The following is a 6,432-nucleotide window of genomic DNA, read 5'->3' as shown; positions in this document are numbered from 1 at the left end:
CAATTCGGCGGTACGTCCACCCGGCCTCCCACATGCCCACTATACGCCCTCGCTCAAAGTCCGTCAACAGCACATACGGTTCACGTCCACGCTGTCGCGGCATGCTACCAGTGTTAAAGACTGCGATGGAGCTCTGTATGCCACGGCAAACTGGCTGACACTGACGGCGGCGGTGCACAAATGCTGCGCAGCTAGCGCCATTCGACGGCCAACACCGCGGTTCCTGGTGTGTCCACTGTGCCGTGCGTGTGATCATTGCTTGTACAGCCCTCTCGCAGTGTCTGGAGCAAGTATGGTGGGTCTGACACACCAGTGTCAATGTGTTCTTTTTTCCATTTCCAGGAGTGTATATCTTGAGTCGCTAGTTGTGAGCCATGGCCAGTGAGGTAAGGAAACTTCCTAGGGAATGTGTATCAGAGGATGTTAGCAGTGACTGTAGTAGCCCTGGTATCCCAAAGGAGCATCGTTAGGAGCCAGGAAGTGAGCTCACTCAATTATTGAACAAACTAAGTGAGAAGTTAGTTGAAAGTTTAGATTCAACACCAGAAAACGTAAAAACTGAACTAGATCGAAGAATAAAATCTCAAATGGGGGGTTTAAAAACTGAACTTGGAGGTAAAATAAATGCAGTAAATCAATAGTTTGAGTTGTTGGAAATAACAGTTGAATAACTTGAAAATAACGTAGAAACTTACGGAAAAAACTGTGGAAGGGTCAGTATACAAATAGACAAAGTAGAAAAGGAGCTACGAACCAAAGTGGAGACTGTAGAAAGTTAACTTGGGGGATGAACTGAAGCACAGAAGTGCAGGAAATCTGAACTCCACACAAATCTTGAAACAGACTCTGTAATTAGAATCGGAAATGAGAAGTTAAAAGGGAAGGTAGTTATTCAAGAACAGACAGGCAATCTGAAGGAAATCAAAAGTAATGTAGCAAGTAGGCAAGCAAGTATGATGATAAGGTGTCCCATGAGAATTGGCAGTAATATAAAGCCAGTCTGTGGTTAAAAGTCGTAAAGGTACAGAAGGTGCAACCTACTGTGAAGGTAATAGTGGGGAATATTGAAACCGAAGCACTGCTGAATACTGGTTCAAATATATCAGCTGTATCTGAATCCTTTCAGTGACAAATAAGAAGTAGGAATCTAGTAGAGCTAAGTGGAAGTGGGGTAAAGATTAAGACAGTGACTGTAACATACAGCATACTATCAGAAACAAAATCATTTTGGAATTTATGATAAATAATTATTGTTTCAATGTGTCCTGTTTTCAGGATTGTCAGTCAACATTATTTTGTCTATGGATTTTCAATAAAATAGAATCTAATATTGGGGTTAAGGATAGAATTTTGGACCTTGATGCTGAAGGGTACAGACAGAGAATAAAGGTTGAAAATCAATTGAAGGGAAATAAAGTGATGGCACACTTGCAGAAGGGAAACGAAAGGTATGAGGAGTCATGTTCGGGGGAACAAATAGATAATAAGATATTCGAGATTCAGTACTAACCGTAAGACAGAATGGTTCAACTGGGTGTTTTCAGATAATTCAAGCACTCAGTCTTCAGGCCGCAAATGGCCCATCGGGACCATCCTCAACTGATGATGGGGATAGGATGGGCGTGTGGTCAGCACACCACTCTCTCAGTCGTTACGATGGTTTTCTGTGACCAGAGCCGCTACTATTCATTGGCATAACAAGGCTGAGTGAACCCCAAAAAACGGCAACAGCGCATGGCGGCCCAGATGGTCACCCATCCAAGTGCTGGCCACACCCGACAGCACTTAACTTTAGTGATCTGACGGGAACTAGTGTATCCACTGCAGCAAGGCCGTTGTCCTACATAAGTCAAGGGAGGTAGTGAATTTTGTGTATTCGTTGAAGGTGACACCTCACAGTGTCATTGAGGTACAGTCCTCCTTTATTGCAATGATGGGCAAAGAAACAGTCAGAGATAAGATTCAACAATGATGGAATTGAAAGTAATAGAACAGGGATGAAGGAATATAGTAATCCAATTGTAGTGGTTAGGAAGGATGATAGAACTGCAGGGATTCTACTACATGCTATGAGATTTAAAAAAATTAAAGGAGAGGAAATGAAACCAGAAAAGATGCATGAGCTGTTGCTAAAACTCAATTCTGTAATGCTAATGTCAAGTGTAGGCCTGACCTCTGGGTTGCCACGGAAAGCAGAAGATATACAGTTTTTTTGTTTGAGGTAAGAACTTACATGTTTAGGGTCATATATCAGTTGCTGTTTTTATTGGAGCATTGAGTCGTGTACAAAGGTATGAATTGATGAGGTGTCTTATAGTGTAAATAAATGATATACTGATCACTATCAGTACATGACATGAACACTGCCTGTTGTTAGAAGAGGTGTTCTGAGTTTTGCAGAATGGGGAAATGACACTAAAGCTTAGTAAATGTGAACTTATGCAGGCAGAATTAACTTTTATAGGCCATCAATTAACAATTGAAGTGATAACAGGGACAGGATCAATGCTGTTGCAGAGTGTAAGAGGACCAAATGCAAGAAATAGTTTAAATCTTTCATGGAGATGTGTAATTTCCATTGGAAATTCATCAGTGACTGCAGTATGAACTCTCCAAATATCTGTAATAGCAAAATGTTATATTATCTGGACATGTCACTCACATCTTGCATTGTCTCTGACAGCTCAGATTTTTGGTTTAGATCTGTGCTATGCTGTCCGTAGGTGATAGACTGGGTAGTGGAACAGATCACAATATTATTTGCTAGTCAGATGTTATCAAAAAATGAACTCATGTATGGGATCTCAGAAAAAGGAACATTTGGCTGTGATGTCTGGGTTTCAGAAATTTAGGATCTTTTTGGAGGGCAGGAAGGTAAATTTAATTATTGACCACAAAGCTCTGAAGTACACTCCTGGAAATGGAAAAAAGAACACATTGACACCGGTGTGTCAGACACACCATACTTGCTCCGGACACTGCGAGAGGGCTGTACAAGCAATGATCACACGCACGGCACAGCGGACACACCAGGAACCGCGGTGTTGGCCGTCGAATGGCGCTAGCTGCGCAGCATTTGTGCACCGCCGCCGTCAGTGTCAGCCAGTTTGCCGTGGCATACGGAGCTCCATCGCAGTCTTTAACACTGGTAGCATGCCGCGACAGCGTGGACGTGAACCGTATGTGCAGTTGACGGACTTTGAGCGAGGGCATATAGTGGGCATGCGGGAGGCCGGGTGGACGTACCGCCGAATTGCTCAACACGTGGGGCGTGAGGTCTCCACAGTACATCGATGTTGTCGCCAGTGGTCGGCGGAAGGTGCACGTGCCCGTCGACCTGGGACCGGACCGCAGCGACGCACGGATGCACGCCAAAACCGTAGGATCCTACGCAGTGCCGTAGGGGACCGCACCGCCACTTCCCAGCAAATTAGGGACACTGTTGCTCCTGGGGTATCGGCGAGGACCATTCGCAACCGTCTCCATGAAGCTGGGCTGCGGTCCCGCACACCGTTAGGCCGTCTTCCGCTCACGCCCCAACATCGTGCAGCCCACCTCCAGTGGTGTCGCGACTGGCGTGAATGGAGGGACGAATGGAGAATTGTCGTCTTCAGCGATGAGAGTCGCTTCTGCCTTGGTGCCAATGTTGGTCGTATGCGTGTTTGGCGCCGTGCAGGTGAGCGCCACAATCAGGACTGCATACGACCGAGGCACACAGGGCCAACACCCGGCATCATGGTGTGGGGAGCGATCTCCTACACTGGCCGTACGTACACCTCTGGTGATCGTCGAGGGGACACTGAATAGTGCACGGTACATCCAAACCGTCATCGAACCCATCGTTCTACCATTCCTAGACCGGCAAGGGAACTTGCTGTTCCAACAGGACAATGCACGTCCGCATGTATCCCGTGCCACCCAACGTGCTCTAGAAGGTGTAAGTCAACTACCCTGGCCAGCAAGATCTCCGGATCTGTCCCCCATTGAGCATGTTTGGGACTGGATGAAGCGTCGTCTCACGCGGTCTGCACGTCCAGCACGAACGCTGGTCCAACTGAGGCGCCAGGTGGAAATGGCATGGCAAGCCGTTCCACAGGACTACATCCAGCATCTCTACGATCGTCTCCATGGGAGAATAGCAGCCTGCATTGCTGCGAAAGGTTGATATACACTGTACTAGAGCCGACATTGTGCATGCTCTATTGCCTGTGTCTATGTGCCTGTGGTTCTGTCAGTGTGATCATGTGATGTATCTGACCCCAGGAATGTGTCAATAAAGTTTCCCCTTCCTGGGACAATGAATTCATGGTGTTCTTATTTCAATTTCCAGGAGTGTATTTGGAGGACTGCAGGCTAATAAGATGGGCAATGTTTCTCCAGCAATCCCAGTTAAAGATACGATACTCCTGAGGAGCAGAACCCTGTGCAGAGGCTTTGTCACAGATGCCAGTAGAGGAGAATGACTGTAGCGAAGAAGGTAATTAGGAGTCTCATATAATTCTAGTGAAAGGTGTCGAAGACAAGAAAGAAATGAAAACGGTTTGTAAGGATCTGTGCCAACTGCAAAACAGGACTCAAAGACTGAAATTCATTAAAATGAATTTAAGATGTAAAGGGTTTGATAAGATGGGAAGGTACTACAAGATTTATAAGCCAGTTTATTTAAGCATAAGGAGCTATGTAAGCAAAATTGGAATTTGTGTTTCCTGATGAGCACGTTGAAATATTGATAAACTATATCCATCACTGTCATGGGCACCATGGAGCACAGAAATGTACAGAAGTTACACAGAATATATCTACTTCAATAATATGGCATCAAGAGTTAGAAGGCAGCTGGCTAGCTGTGATAGGTGACAGTGTATGAAACATAACACCATGATAATACGCAGTGAAATACAAAACATCTTTCCTAGAAAAATGGGGGAGCTGCTTACCATCAACTTGCTAGGTCTGCTGACCACAGGTCACGGTGGGGTACGATACATACAATATATGTATTCTCAAAATATGTAAATCTTTATCCTCTAAAAAGGGCCGCAAGTAAGGATATTATCAATAAGCCAGCATTTGACTATAAAGTAAAACTAAAATCACTGGATACAATTTTTTTGCACAATGTGGTACAATTTGTTTAAGGGATGGAGAGATTAGGTGCAACATATACAGGGTGGTCTATTGATAGTGACCGGGCCAAATATTCACGAAATAAGCATCAAACAAAAAAAAACTATAAAGAACGAAACTCGTCTAGCTTGAAGGGGGAAACCAGATGGCGCTGCCATAGGTCAAACGGGTATCAACGGCGATTTTTTTTTTAAATAGGAACCCACATTTTTATTACATATTCGTGTAGTACGTAAAGAAATATGAATGTTTTAGTTGGACCACTTTGTGCACTTTGTAATAGATAGCGCCGTAATAGTCACAACTGTATAAGTACGTGGTGTCACGTAACATTCCGCCAGTGCGGACGGTATTTGTGTCATGATACATTACCCGTGTTAAAATGGACCGTTTGCCAATTGCGGAAAAGGTCGATACGTGTTGATCTATGGCTATTGTGATCAAAATGCCCAACGGGCGTGTGCTATGTATGCTGCTCGGTATCCTGGATGACATCACCCAAGTGTCCGGACCGTTCGCCGGATAGTTACTTTTTTTTAAAAAACAGAAAGTTTTCAGCCACATGTGGAACGTCAGTCACGACCTGCAACAAATGATGATGCCCAAGTAGGTGTTTTAGCTGCTGTCGCGGCTAATCCGCACATCAGTAGCAGACAAATGGCGCGAGAATCGGGAATCTCAAAAACGTTGGTGTTGTGAATGCTGCATCAACATCGATTGCACCTGTACCATATTTCTATGCACCAGGAATTGCATGGCGACGACTTTGAACGTCGTGTACAGTTCTGCCACTGGGCACAAGAGAAATTACAGGCAATGAAAAATTTTTTTGCGCTCATTCTATTTAGCGACGAAGCGTCATTCACCACGAGCGGTAACGTTATGCAGCATAATATGCAATGGAAAATCCACGATGGCTGCGACAAGTGGAACATGAGCGACCTTGGCGGGTTAATGTATGGTGCGGCATTATGGGGGGAAGGATAATTGTCCCCCATTTTATCGATGGGAATCTAAATGTAATGTTCTACCGATGTTACTACAAGATGCTTCATTGCATGACAGAATAGCGATGTACTTCCATCATGATGGATATCCGGCACATAGCTCGCTTGCGGTTGAAGCGGTATTGAATAGCATATTTAATGACAGGTGGATTCGTCATCGAAGCACCATACCATGGCCCGCACGTTCATCGGATCTGACGTCCTCGGATATTTGCTATCGTGATCCACCGACAACGCCTGACAACATGCGTCAGTGCATTGTCAATGCATGTGCAAATATTACGGAAGGCGAACTGCT

General features: G+C 44.9%; 1 pseudogene; it reads right to left on the bottom strand.

The window, feature by feature from the left end:
• Window positions 1-1,722: 1,722 nt before the first annotated feature.
• On the bottom strand, window positions 1,723-1,840 carry LOC126295583 (5S ribosomal RNA; annotated as a pseudogene).
• Between the last annotated feature and the right edge of the window lie 4,592 nt (window positions 1,841-6,432).

This window comes from Schistocerca gregaria, chromosome 11 (genome assembly GCF_023897955.1).
Source record: "Schistocerca gregaria isolate iqSchGreg1 chromosome 11, iqSchGreg1.2, whole genome shotgun sequence".
Classification (NCBI taxonomy): domain Eukaryota; kingdom Metazoa; phylum Arthropoda; class Insecta; order Orthoptera; family Acrididae; genus Schistocerca; species Schistocerca gregaria.
The sequence above is the reverse complement of the archived record's forward strand: the minus strand, read 5'-3'. Positions and strand labels throughout refer to the sequence as shown.